Here is a 15,197-nt window from a genome sequence, read left to right on the forward strand (position 1 = left end):
CTGCACCTGGTAACTGCCATAAGTAAATCGAACTGGGTACATCACTTCGACAAAAACCAAAAGTGCTAATAAGCCCTCAGGCCTTCTCTAACGATCACAAAGGAAGCCTTTTCCCTTCCTACAAGTCGTATGTCAGTCTGTCCCTCTTTTCCCTCCATATAAGGGCTTTTTCACCCTTTCTTAGGATGGGATTCTTAGGATTTCACACCGTTAGGGTGTGGACAAACTGGAAAGAGTCCAGCATAGAGCGACAGAAATGATGCAGGGGCTGGAGCACAAGACTTATGAGGAGAGGCTGAAGGGAACCAGGCTTGTTTAGTCTGCAGAAGAGAAGAATGAGGGGGAATTTGGTAGCAGCCTTTAACTACCTGAAAGGGAGGATGGAGCTAGGTTTTTCTCATTGGGGGTAGATGACAGAACTAGGAGCAATAGTCTCAAATTGTAGGGGGGGTGTAGGCTGGATATTAGGAAAAACATTTTCCCTAGGAGGGTGGTGAAGCACTGGAATGGGTTACCTAGGGAGGTGGTAGAATCTCCATCCTTAGAGGTTTTTAAGGCCTGGCTGATTAAGTTGGGGTTGGTCTTGCTTTGAGCAGGGGGTTGGACTAGATGACTCCTGAGATCCCTTCCAACCCTGATCTCCTATGATTCTACGATTTCTCTGGAGGGATTAAATCTGAGATGGTGCTAGAGCAAGCTGAGGTTTATTTGAGGGAGAAGTGATTTGTTTTAAATTAATCTAGAGATGGTGGAAGGCAGTGGTTTGACAGCCCTGGATAATGAAGTCCTCTTTAACTCCTGAAGAGACAGCATTCTGCCCACAACCTTAATATGTGTCCTCTCCCTGTGCTGGCGGTGACTCCCTCAAGGTGGGGAGGGGGAAAGAAAAAGATGAAAAGGCTGTTGGTCCATCTAGCCTTTAGCTTCCCTTCCAGAACCATCAGCTAGTACCATGTGCGGTGGTAAGTTTGCCACGGGGACACCAACTTGACGGACTGTTACCACAAACATGAGCTGGTTTTTAAACAGTGGTCTTCGATGCCGGTAAGCTTGTTGACACGACTCTACAAAACAAGCTAGTCCTTGTGCTTTCCATGTTAATCACGTTGCCCTTGTTCTGCTTCTTGTTACTTGTTACCTTCTTCTCCAGAACAACTTGATACTGGTGAAAGGTTTTGCATAAATGTAACAACAGCACTTCATTTCTCCAAACCCTCCCTCACCATTACATTTGCAGACATGCAAGAATAAGTGGATCTCTGGAGACCAACATCATGCAACCAAGGGTGGCTGGGATCTAACACAACACCAGTAGGACATGATTCCATTTTACCATGTATTGATGCAGGGCTTTTCATGTCTCAAGATCTGGGTTCAAATTCTCCATGAAGTCAGAAGTATAAATACTTTTGCTGGAGTCTCTTTTCACAATCCTTGAGCCAGAAACAAGGATAAGTAAGATGACAACAAAGTTCTTGATAACAAAGTTCTTAAGCCAGCATTTGCTCCCGTTACATAAAACCACTAGACAATTGGTATAAATGTCTTTGCTCAGAAGAGGGTGGAATGGCAGAGGGTGCCACCAAGAATGAGATTCACTATCAGCAAAGGAGGAAGGGGTGTGAAGACAAATAAACAGCAGTTGCTTGTGTCAGGTCAGGACTGACACACATAATGCACGGTGGAAGCTTGCTCAGTATCTGTCTACCCTGGGCCTGCATTTCCCAGCATTGCCGTCATGAGCAAAGAATGTACAAAAAACTTTCAAAGCAATATAAACCCAGATCAAATAACAGCAGAGGCGGCAGCACGTGCTCACAGGTTAGACGTTTTTATTGGGGAAATGAGTCCAGAGGACTTTTCTGTGCCTGATGCATTTTCTGCTCCCCAATTGATGTAGCATGCAGACTAGAGACTTCAAAGGCTCATCATGCTTGCTTAAATACCGAGACCGGTCTAAACGAATGCCCCTAATGTGACCAGAAATGAATGCATGATGAATCATTCACACCACAGGCAGCAGGGCTAGCGAGCACTAAGCCACATCTGATGTTTGCTGTGCTGTATGCATCTGTTTTTGGAGAAAGGAAATTCAGGTCCTTACAGGGTTACAGGCTTATTGCTCTGCGTCAATAGCTTTGCCTCTTCTCTGCTGGAAAGTGAAAGTAAAGGGAAAGTTTCAAATCTGCAATTTAACCATGAATAGCTGAAGGAGTTAAGCAAAAATCCACTGGCATGGACTGCAAATTATACGCATTCCCTTGTCCACTGCCCAGCCTTTCTTTGGAAAGTTTCAGAAGATAAACTGCCTTTTCATCATTAGTCCTAATCAAGGGAGTCTTCACAGTGGTTTGGAAAAAGGAGAGAGATGCCCAAATCAGAATCCCAGATCCTACAGCTTTGGAGAGCTGGGATCTAGTGCTGAACCTCATTGTTGGCGTTATCTCTGTCCTGGACAGAATCAAAACAACCTTGAACTCTGCAGAAGTTCAGATCTGCATCTCGATGCGCTAGCCTGAGCCTCAGCTGGTGTAAACGGATATAGTTCCACCGAGGTTGATGAAGTTAGGCTGAGACTACTTCTCCAACCCCTGCACTATGGGGCCAGGCCCCGGGTCCCCGCAGCACAGGGAGGACATTGATTAAGGCTTAGGTGTGACAAGTGTGGCTCTGGCCCATCAACTTCACACCTCAGCCCCCCTCATTTAATAACTTCTACCGAAAACCAGGATCTTTGCCATATTAGTTTGGAGATTCACCAATACCTTTGCCTTGTGGTTGTATTTAAAACAAAAAAATCCCAATAGCTTTGAACGCTTGAAAGCACACGTTAACTTTTCACCAGACTTGGTGAAGTGGCAGAAGGGACAGTCCTGCAGCATGGTGGCAAAGGGAACACGAAAAATAAAACGAAGTTGTGCAAGCGTGCTGGGGCAAGAAGATGAAAGTTGTTCCTTTTGGACTGCGAGGCCGGCGGTATTATTCAGCAAGGATAGTTTTGGGTTGAGAGTGGACAAAGGCTGCACAAAAAGGGACCGTGGGAGAAGAAAGGCACTCGGATACTATGGCAAAGAGATTGGTTTAAAAACCAAGATAAGGCAGACAAAACAGACCAGAAAAGGAAGCCACATTTCACATATATTTTATACAGGATGTTTCATCCAAAAGGATCTTCAAAACTTTACAGATTGTGTGTAAGGAGCCCTTCATCCACTGGCGATATGCAACCACCTCTAGAGTGGAATGTGGTATCTAACAGTGCACAGCAATGGTACAGAACTATTTTAAAGAGTGGGAACATGAAGAACTCTGTATCCAAATGAAGCTGCAGGAGAAAATGAGATAGCTCAGAACTTAATTAGCCAAACTGCTGTCTGGCCAGGAGGCCAAGATTAAAACACTTACTCTTGCAAAAATATGGATAGCATCAAGCAGGGAAGTGACAGAGTGCGGGTATTGAACAATGGATTAGGATCATAAGATCCTGGGCTTCAGACATGGAAAAGTCATTTTAGCTTAGCTGTCTTCATCCCCATGCAAATGCAAGAACGCATCTGAGAGAGAGAGAGAAGACATTAACCTGATGCGATGCTACGTATTTAGCCATACGGCCACGGAGAAATGGCGCAGCTGGGAGGGAGCAGGCAAACCTCTCAGGTAAAGTTAGACACATACCAAGTTAACAAGAGATGTAGTCTTGAGACAGGCAAACTGAAAAAAAGTAAACATTCCATCCTCACCTCCCCTTACACCTCATTAAATGGCTATATAGACTTTTACCCACCCCTCGCCCCTAATATTTTCTTGCCCATTTTTGTCAATAACCACTGGATACAGTTTAAAGGTCAGTCTATCGCCATACTTTTACGATCCCCCATCACCATATCGTCTGAGTAACTTCACAAACATTAAATGCACTCATATTGACCATCCCACTGTGAGGAAGGGCAGCACCCCATATTACTGATCCCTACCTGGGAAACAAGAGAGGCTAAGTGATTCGTCCAAGGTCACACAAGGAGTCTGTAGCAGAGTTAGCAACTGAACCGAGGTCTTGAGTTCCAGTCCTTGATATGTGTTTGTGCCTTGTGAGAGAAAGACTTGGAAAAGGATAGCCACGCACAGCACAAGTTCCCATTTGCATCAGGGAGAATGCAGATTTCAGTCAATAAAATACGGGGGGGGTTAGTGTTTGAGACATTTTCCTGTCTGATTTTAATTTCCTTGCATTTCAGCATTTGCCGGGAGTATCGTCAACACAAGGGATCATTTGACATCCTCGCTGATTGCGTGCAAATTAATTGGATTCCTTGGGTTTGGGTTTATTTTGCTTGTACGTCATTTTTGCCTTGATTAAAGAGGCTGTACCAGGAAATATTTTAATGAAGGAGGTGGAATTTTCAGATCCTGATATGGGATGCGGTGCAGACTTTTGCACTCAGGTCTTTGTTTCACAGCAATCAATCTGTTATATTGGGGGAGGGGGACAGCTGAAACAGGGTAGGAGACAAGAGCAACAAGGTGGTAGCAGTTACGTCCGTCTGCATCCCTTTGTGTTCCACGGAATGCCAAGTCCCACTGGTCTGTGCAGAACAGAGCTTCGCACTGCAGCGCACACACTCACAAATACCTGTGAACACACACACACAAACTCACTCACAAGCACAGAAAAGCCCATTCTTTGTGCCACACCCACCACGGAGGAAGCCTGGAATGTTTTGCTCAACGTGCTAATTCCAGCGGGGTTCGAAACAAAGGAGGGGGTGAATTCTGTTGTTGATCAGATGGAGTGGGATAAGAGGAATTGTCAACGTTATTATAGGGGGAAAAATGACCGTCATGCTTTTCACCAGAGTTGCCACTGGAGCTAAGAGAGCAGAAGCCTTTGCTAAAGCTCTGAAGAGGCTAGGCTCAAGCCCTGCTAACCTACACGCGCTTTTCGTCTTGAGAACGTCAAGGCTTTACTCCTGCCACTCCCTGTTACAGGCATCGTAATTCAAAACTCTAGCGAATCGTTAGAACGGTTCATCTAGAAACCCGAGCAGAGCAGCATGGCCTGGGACAGAGTTCACCCCCGCCCGAAACGGCAATAGATGGGCTCAACTCAACTGGGAGCGTAGCACTCTGCACCCATTTCTGCACACGAGACAGGCACAGCCCCTTGCTGCTGCTGCAGCTCTGCTTTGAGGGGTGAGAGTGGGGGGAAAAATGAGCTAAGGAGAAGTATTGCAGCAAATACTCATCCATGTCTAGTCCTGCCCCAGATGCCCCCAGAGATATCACGGTGATGGAGGCCACGTGTGTTATCGGTTTGTACCACAGCATTATTACAGAGGCCCCCAGGGAGATTGGTCTGTACAAACTCACTCAGCTCTTCAAGGCACGTCTCTTGCTATGTGAACAGTTAAGACAGACAGGGGAAACTGAGGCACAGGGAGGGGAAGTGTCTCGGCCAAGATCACCCAGCCGGGCGGTAGCAGAGCCGGGAACAGAGCCCAGCCTCACAGTCCTAGCCACTGGAGAACACTGCCGCTCCACCAGGATTTCTAGCCCAATCCCAGCATGTGGATGAGCTGGGGCTTGTCCCCTTCTCCACTGAATCTCAGGAGGCTCTCTTCAATCACGCAAGAGGAGGACAGGGTTCTGCCTGGGAGTCCAGCAAGAGCCCAGCTCCCACAGAACTTGGGCCTACACGCATTCACTTCTCAAGCTACAAAACGACGTCTTTGCAAAAGTGCCATTGAACTCCATGTACTTGTTACATTTCTAAATATACCCCCGGTTGTCAGGACAACAAAGAGACTGATGGATCTCTAAAGCGTACTGTATCTATTTAATTGTCAGCCGCTCAAACTGACTTGGAAGAAAAATGCTGCGTGATCAGTCTCATCGCCATGGTTACTGCTGGCTAAACCCATAATAAAAAATATATTTTCGCAAAGCGCGTGTTGCCATGTGAGGAGCAGATGGGAGACGATGCTGTTACTGCGACAACCCCTGCTGAAAAACTCAACTTGCGGGAAAACGCGAGAGACTTTTTTTTTTTTTTTTTTGAGATCTCAGACACAACAGACATCGTGGGCAATCTTCTCAGATTTTCAGTGCCAGGGAATCAGGCTTTGGTGCTATCCTCACCCAGCACATGCCTCCAATTGGGTGGCCAAAAGCTTTATTATCAATGGTTTAAAAAAAAAAAAAAACAGGCTTCTCCATCACGCGGGCATCCATGGGTGTGACAGATAAAAGATGATCCAACCTAAGACCTGGGAGAACAGGGTTCAATTTCCAGTTTTGCCCCTGATTCCCTGTGCGACTGTGGAGGGGGGGGGGGTTCATTTTGATTTTTTTTTTGCACTGTAGACATACCCTTAATCTCTGGCCTCAGTCCCCTATCTGTCCAACGGGATAATAGCGCTGCCCTACCTCAGAGGGGTACATTAAAGACCGGGAGGCACTCAGATGCTACGGTAATGAGGGCCATTGTAAGCATTTATGATGGATAGAAGAAAAATGGGAAAAGATCACATATGAAAAGCCACATAGCACAGTCACGATGCTCTACACACTCAAATTCTCCTCTCTCTTCTCTTATGTTTTGCCTTGCAGATCCTCTCTGGGTTTAGGTCTAGAACATATACATTATGGCTTTTTAACATGAGAGTAAGTAGCGTGCTCTAAGAACAGACTGGGAGCGTCGGAATAGCGGCACCATACGTTCTGCCCTGATGTGTGTGTCTCTGGTTAGATGTGTACATGGCAGACAATCAAGGAGTTAAGTAGATGAACAAGAGAACCACCAGGGTTGTGTCTCTGCACTCCTAGGTATTGGTGCTGTTTGCACCCACGAGGCGTTTTCAAAGGGGTACACACAGTCTGGAAGCCTGAAGGTTCTTGCAGGAAGGCTCAATGTGATCCTTTCACCAGATCTCAGTGTGATTCAATAGGGCAGGTGGAGTCTTAAGGCTGCAAGACTACAGCCAGGGGTCAACAAGCTCTCCCCTGCCTACAACCGTGCCGGACAGGAAGAGGCATGACTGGAACAAACGTCTACAGGGGAATTCCCAAGGGGATGGAGCCCTGCAGCCCCAAACTTCTGTGACATCAACCGTACATGCCACCGCCTTGGAAGCATGGTGCCCACCCCAGCCCAGCTGCTCTGCACATTGTCTCCCTCAGATCAACCCTTTCACAAACTGCAGCCACTCCTGCGTGGCACTGCTGCTCCAACACTTGGACATGCAGTGCTGTGGGTGTTGGAAGTGCTGCTTTTCTGAGCAATGACTCCCAAAATGCTGAGTCTTTCCACCGTGTGGTCCCAGCGAGGAGGTGCCTGGTTTTATTTCCTTATATAAAGTCTCAAAAAGACTAACACTTGACTTCTTCAGCAGTAAGTTTCAGGGCCTTTCCCCCCCGGAAAACTCCACACTCACAAAAATCTCATCCACCCTCCTTATCTAAGGTAAAGCTTCACTGACTGAGAGAATGCACGCGTTTCCTCTGGATACAGAAGACAACAGGAGACACTCAGTGTTAATCGGACGAGTGTTGATATTAATTAGTGATCAGGTTTCCAATTAGTCTGAAATGCCACTGACATTCTGTGAACAAAAACACCTATTCCCTCCAGTGTCATACCCGTGCACGTAGGCAGACTTTCTGAGCACCCAGTGCCAGACATTCTTGTTATCTCTCATAAGACATGGTCTATAATCTCCCACCTTGTTTTTGAAAATTGTCATTGAAACGTGGAATTTTCTCCAACCGGCTCTTTTGTCAACATAAGCAAATTCTCAGCTCCAAGAGCTGCAGAGGAACTGTCTGGCAGCACAAAAGGACTCCACATTTCTCAATACAGCCACTGCCCTGCCAGGAGCTAATGTATCGCTTTCTAAAGCGCTCTGGCCATAGGACAGCAAACACGCCAGCAGGGCTAGCGCAGAAGGGATACTTGATAGATTTGAGAGAGATACAACTCTCAAGCTGTCCTGCAGTGCCTCAAGAACTTGAGTACCGACCTCAGGGCAGACTTTTAAGAAGCAGGGCACAAACCCCAAATTGGGTGAGTTCTATACTTAGATTTCACCAATCAAGTGTCAAATGTAAACTCCTCAGGCACCAGAACAGCCTAACCATGGAGTCACAGACAGTCCCCGTGGGTACTCCGATTTATCGCGTCACCTTGTCTTTGTGACAGATGGTCCCTTACACCAAATATCACAGCAATATTCAGGTTACTCCCAGTCCCAAAAGGGGCCAGTCACTTACCCCAGGTCAATTGTACCTTAAATCTCCCACTACAGACCGCACTTGTAGCCAGTCCTATAATAAACTATTAAAAGATTTATTAACCGGCAAAAGGGAAGAAGAGTTATTTACAAGGTTAAAGCAAGTAAACACACACAGACAAATGAGTTACAGCCTTAAGTTTCAAAAGGTAATAGGAGCTTGTATAATAAACAAGCTATATATGTCCCTTAAGGTTAACCCAGGCTAAGCAGCTGGGGATCCCTTGCTTATGCCTAGAAATCTTGCCCTTAGGAGTCCAAGCAGCATAGAGTTGTCAGGGATTTTTATTCCCTTTCCCCCTCCTCTGAGCTTCTAGCTCAGCTGATGAGAGGAATTCACTGGCACCTCTCCCCTTCATGGAGGGGGAGCCATCAGCAAAGTCTTCTGTCTTCTCTGATGTGCCGCAATAGTTCATCTGGTGTTGACGGGCCTTCTCTGTGAGACAGGGCATAATGCCTTCTGTTGTAGGGCAGCATTTCACGCTAATTAATGTCTCTCTCCTGTCTGATGACTTCTACTGCTACTGACGCTTACAATGCAAACACTTAACTATTACCACTTTATGACATGGGATACAGATATGATACGTGAGATTAATGCATGCAGCAATTTACAAGCATTCAATAAAATTTAAACCCTAAGCACTTTTTTATAACTCTGAGACCCATTTTAACAATGCTAACACACAGGTGAGCCAGCCTGATTCCAGCCAAGTATTTGTCAGTGTTCGGTTGAGACACGGGGGCCTTGACATGAGCTGGCATCTAGTTTACCAGCATCCCAGTAACCTCAGACAGCAAAGCATGTAGGCAAACAGTAGATTTGTCAAGTCTGATTTTCAGTGACTTAGGCTTCTAAGCTTCAGTGAAAGTCAATGAGACCCAGGCTCCAAAGTCAGACGTTGCAACACCTAAATACCTTTAAAGAGCAATACAGAAACACTTCTTAAAATCTGGGCCTACGTCTCTTTTGAAAATGGGACTTGGGCTTTTTTTGAAAATGTTACCCTCTAGCCTTCACTGAAATTGAGATTGCGAGAAACTAGAAGCCAAAAATTTGGCTCCAAAACCCAAATTTAGGGACCTGATTAACTTTTAAGACTGGAGAGCACTTCACAGCTCCCACTGACTTTGGTGCTCAGCAGTTCTGAAAGTCACACAGGGGCCAAAATATAGATTCTGGAGCGTAACACTAGCCTGCACTTTTGAAAATCTCAACCTAAACCAATAAGCTCTCACAGCTATGGCTTTGGCACAACTACAGACTCTGCTCTAAGAAAGTACATGCTCTCTTGAGATAATTCACCAGAATGGCTCCTTTGCCTTGACAAAAATGGACTCATTTGACTGAGATCAAAGGAATTTTTTTTTGCACATTTTCATTGGATACTTCTGGAGTCAGAAATGTTAATTCTGCTGTGTGTGGAGCACTGCCGTGACCTCACCAGAGCCGACCATAAAGCCGTCAAGTTGCATTAGTCAGGGCTTTGTTTTTAAACAGGTATTTGATAACTGCTTTTCCTGCCCCTCTTCTCAACGTCAGCATGCGAAGCTCGGTCCCAAAAACAGACAGATAATGGTTATCTCCGCTCAATAAATCAAAGAGGTTTTTAGGGCATAAAAGTGTCGAACGGTGCATTCCTGAGCTCTGCACATCAGAACGTATCCTCAGCAGATGTGCCAACACTCTCTTTGTAGCTGCTCTGCAGCGCACTGCTGTGGACTGTGGCAGGCGGCTCCAACTCTGCTAGTTTACCAGACTTCGGCCTTGTGCACATCAGCAAGTGCCTTCTACCGCCTGTGGCACGTGGCCGAAGTCACCACAGAACTCGGATTACTCTCGCACCCCTGAGACCGGAGGTCACACCAAGCCAAATTCCATTGCTGATTACAGGGTGTGGTAAAGTCAGGCCAGATGGCCACAGAAGGGTATACCAGGGCTGGGCTGTGAGCCCAAGAATGCCAAAAGCCCTTTTTCCTGCAAGCAGAGGAGAGGTTACTGCAGGGCAATTAGAGACACCTGGACCCAATGCAGGGCTACTCCAGGTGCACTTAAACCCTGCCTTCCCTAAAGGGAGGGGGGAGAGCAAAGGAGGAGGAAACTGCCAGAAGGTCTGTGGCAGCTGGAGGAGAAACTTCCCCTGGGCTAGGAAACGGTGCTTCTCTGCAGCCAGACGAACAGAGAAGGGGAGAACCCTTGGCCCCAGCCGGCAGGAGGGAGCCACAGCAAGGTACCTCCCTGGGGAGATGGGGTAGCCGGTGACTCCCTGGTCCACTACAAGGGGCAGAAGCATGAGACCCACTAGGGGGAAGCCAGCCGCTTGCCACAAGGGCATGAAACTGAAGAAGATGGAGGCCCCAATGGTCTTTGGTAACTCACAGAGCGGCTCATCATGAAGGTAGAAAGCAGGATCCAAGGAGCACAGTCATAAAAGCATACGGTATCAGCAACGGTATGCATAGTAGCGATGGGGGACCAGTCTACTACAGCAGCATCCTTCTATTCAATCAGAAAAGGGCTGCACTAGAAGCTAAAAGGAGACCTGCAAAAATTCTGTTCATAACAGTTAACACAAAGATGGGGAACGTCTCCTTTAAATACAATGGTCCCAAATCATGGCAGGCGTAAACTGGCTCTGGCCGAATTCCTCCAGGGCGAAACACAGGACAGCACCTCACCCACAGCTAGCACAAGTGGTTAAATTATTCAGGTGCAGTCCCTGTTCCGCTGACCCTAAACTAAAACAAACACAGAAGAAAACCCTACCAGTGTCCGTAAAATCCCTCACACCGTCACAGATAGCACACAAGCCTGATTACTATATCCAGGCAAAAGCCTCTTCGCTTATGTTCCATACAGGAGCTGTTCTTCACATAAGCAAAGTACAGGGGAGGAGCATAAAAAGAACGGGACTGGAAACCCAGTAATCAAAGAGGTTTGTGAGGGAGAAGGCCCATTAGAGCATTTGTGTCACCTCGCTAACAAAGCAGGGCCATTTCCCCCTATTGAGAATTGAAAGCCTCAAGCAATGGCACTGATTTCCAGGAAGATCCCGTTCCCTGGGTTGTTCCCAGTTTGTAGAAGAGGGATCACAAATGTTACCTTGCTACCTCAAAGGGGTGCTGCAAGCATTGCTTACTGAACACTCGTGAAGTGCGCTGATGCTTAGGAGTACTGCATGCTGCATGAGCTGGATATGTCTGCATGGACGGGGCCAAGACAGACGAAGCTGAAACAGCATGTGGTGCCTGCAGCCCTTATTGGACTAAATGTCACCTCACAGCGTGCAGCCCACTGACTCACCTTTATCCTGTCTCACCTAACTGCATGTAGGTGGAAGCATCCTTCCTTCCATCCAACAAGAGCCATGCCAGCTGGACTTCACAGTAAGAATGAGGACAGAAACACTTAGATATTAGCTCGCCGTTTGGGAATCTTTCAGGAGCTACCACAGGGCAATTCAATTTCTTTCCATTTCAGACTCATTTCTGTCTCGTCAAAAGTACTGACTGGGTGTGGGTCTTTTCTCCCGGCTTTCTGTTTCCTGATGAGTCATAGCAGATCCACTATGATAAACTCGGTACTGCAGTCAGACTGTTTCTTATCAAGGTATATTCAATACATTACTAAGATGTTGAGTGTGCTATTTAAAGACGTAATTACAGACACCGTAAGTAACATGCCTTATCAGAACATGTGCTTTGTCCTGCACGAGACAGATGTATCTTAGCATCCCCTATCTCAGGATCCAAAAACAAGAACTTGCAGATAAATTAATACTGCAAGGACAAAGAGAAGTGCAACGTGACTGGTCCAACACACATGGCTCTCCAGTAAGCAGCTTTCTCTCCAATTTTGCTGTATTTTTCCCTTCCCTTTGGCATCAGAATTATTTGTGTGACAATGGCGTTGAGCAAACACAAAATATTTGCAGGCTATCCAGGTTGCAACAAGCCTACAGTGCTTTGGTTTCCTCATTCCTGGGCCAAGAACTGAGCATTTATTTTTCTGCCCCCGGGGGCTCGTTTACATCCCTGGGATGAGAACGGCCCTAAATTCCCACACTTCACACACCACTCACTCACAAGATCCCATGCTATGCAAGGCAGGCAGGAAGCAAACATCCTAATTTCCTGGAGGCAAGGCTGGTTGTGGGGACTGGCAGCTTCTCTCTGTTACTTGTCAAGCCTTTGATTTAACACAGGGCTTGATCTGTCCATTGTGCAACTAACTCTGTTGCATGGATTGACTCTACTACTGCATGCTCTTTACAGTGGCTCAATCTGAGTTATTCTTGCGGATAAAGGCCCGTCCGAGTACAAGGTGCCACAAAGCATGTAGAAGACAACATGACCACTGCCTCCAGAGGCCTATATACCTTACACTCCAAGTCATTACACCTAGTGAAGTCAACAGGAACTTTGACAGAGGAAAGTCTTAGCAAGCCCCTCAGGCTACAGCCCTAAATTAGACAAATACAGTTGAGAGAGGAGGAAAAAAGACCAGCTGACTAGAAAGGTCAAACCCCAAAGAAGTCCTGTCTGAATTTCTTTGGTTGGTAGATTACTGTGAAAAGGTTTCACAGAAGAAATGGGCTGGAAGGAGGAATGTGAATGAGGCGAAAGTAGCATATTGGCAACCGGAAAAAAATGTACCAAGCATAAGGAGCAGCATGGAACAAGGGACAAAGCCAAGAGTGAACATACATTATTACAGCAATTCTTCCCCCCGTTCTCCACGTACCAACTGGATAAAGACAGTGACCTAAATATTCTGTAAGGGAGGAGGGACAGACCAGTGGCTAGGATGCTCCAGGAGATTTGGTAGACCACGGTTCGAATACCTACCTCCTCCACAGGCTCCTTGAGTGCCCTTGTACAAGTCACTTGTACTCTCTGTGCCTCAGTCCTCCATCTGTAAAATGGGCATAATGGCACTTCCCACCGAACAGGGGTGTTGTTAGGGTAAAGACGTTAAAGATCATGAGGTGATCAGCAACTATGAAAGGTCAGATAAGTACCTCAGATGGGGATGAATTCTGCAATATCTGAATTGGAAGCTAATGCATGAAGATCTACTGAAATATCTGCACTTGCTATAATGAACAGTCACTCTAAGGAGAGTCACCTACATCCTTCTGTGGACACATGCTAGTGGGTGTTACTGATGGCACAACAGGAGTCCCATGTGAACAGCAGTGAGGTTTTGCAATCCCAGTTCCAAACGTCTCACAACAAGCTACATCAGAAAGGGCTGGCAAATCATTACCCACACCCAAACCAAATATCAGCTATTAAGGCGTCTTACAGCGACTCCACTCTTCTACTTGAAGATATTTATATACAACTCTAATTACAGCACCAGAAAAGCAGAATCCTTCAGTCACTGCAGAGATAGAGTGATTTATATTAAAAATGTTGTGGTTGAAATGTTCAAAGCAATGCAGGGGAATTGGCCACACAGCTTCCATTAAAATTAATGGATGTTGTGTGGCTAGCTCCCCTGAGTTGCTTTTAAATACTCATCCTGTGCTTATATAATGCATATCCTCACATCTGAAGATCTCAAAGGTTTTTACCAACATTAAACCAGTTTCACGAAACCCCTGGGGAAGAAGGGAGAAAGCCAAGGCGATATTCCTTAGCTTCCCATGATCTTCTCACATGATTAGGTTCAACTTGGAAGACCAAGAAAAAAAACTTAAAATCAGGTAAGGATTCCATTTGTATGGCATTAGTAGGTCAAACGAGGGGTACCCGACTCTTGCGCTTGCCCCTTTAACCAGAGCAACAGACAAGGCGTCAACGTCAAAAGCAAAATTCAATCCAGTTTTGTAAACGTGCACGTGAGACACAGTCATTGCCAGTTCCAGGCTGACGGGCTCCACTACCTAGGAGAGCATCCAGCCTACGATGCAGGTTACATAGCAACATGGATCCAAAGGTTTTGGGCCTTTACTATAACATTTCCCTTATAGGTTTCAACGCTTATTTTCTTAAGAACAGGCGGCAAATTTAATATGAATGGGCCCTTATATGTTAAAATAACCCCATAGCTGGGAATTTTGACATCCACGTGTTTCTGGTTTTGAACATGTTTGGACAGGATCAACCACCATAACTTCTTAATAAAGGCAACAGAAATGCACATGGAATGATAATCTCCAGAGGGTAATAGCCAATTACTCTGAAGAAACTGAAGCATTCTCATTAGAAATTGGGATCTGGCTGCTAGATCTACAGCAAAGGTACTTTTCCCACACAATTTACAATTGGCCTCCGGAACTCATTGCCACAAGATACAACTGAGGCCAAGAGCGTAGCAGGATTCACAAAAGGAACGGACATTTACACGAGTAATGAGAAAATACACAGATATGTTAACAAGGCTTTTAAAAAGCTTTGGAAGGACTACAAAGCCTCATATTTCAGGGCAACTGTTCTTGTACCTTTCTCTGACATACGCGGTGCTGAGCAATGCCAAAGATAGAATAATGGGCTAGATGAACCCATTGTCTGATCCCGTCTGGCAATACCTATATGCCTAAAATAATTAATTTTAGAGTTCTCCCACAACACTGAGTGGTTAATATCTCCTGCCTTTCCCAAAAAACAACCTGAAAGCCTCTAAAGTCAGAAGGGGAATATTCTTGTTCAGCCCATGTCTGAATCTCCCTTTCCTCATTAGTGCCTAGGGACAGGATAGTCCTAGCCCAATAAACCATATGAATCTGAATACAAATCACTCTTCTAGTGAGCAAACAAAACCGTGTACAAGTGATGTACTTCTGAGATGTAATGCAAACAGACATAGCTAAGTGAAGTGCTGTGAAAGAGCCAACTCAAACAAAAAAACCAAAGCTTTGCCGCCCAATGGATCCCAAAGTGCTTGACAAAGTCTCAGAGGCAGGA

The 15,197-nt window shown here is 46.0% G+C and overlaps 1 protein-coding gene across 10 annotated transcripts in view; it reads right to left on the reverse strand.

Moving 5' to 3' along the window:
• LPP (LIM domain containing preferred translocation partner in lipoma) overlaps window positions 1-15,197 on the reverse strand; it is a 400,945-nt gene that overhangs the window by 269,627 nt on the left and 116,121 nt on the right. The gene's annotated exons all lie outside the window — the stretch shown is intronic.

Source organism: Emydura macquarii, unplaced genomic scaffold (assembly GCF_026122565.2).
Source record: "Emydura macquarii macquarii isolate MOO-44397 ecotype Brisbane River unplaced genomic scaffold, CSIRO-AGI_Emac_v2 contig_2365, whole genome shotgun sequence".
In the NCBI taxonomy this organism is placed as follows: Eukaryota; Metazoa; Chordata; order Testudines; family Chelidae; genus Emydura; species Emydura macquarii.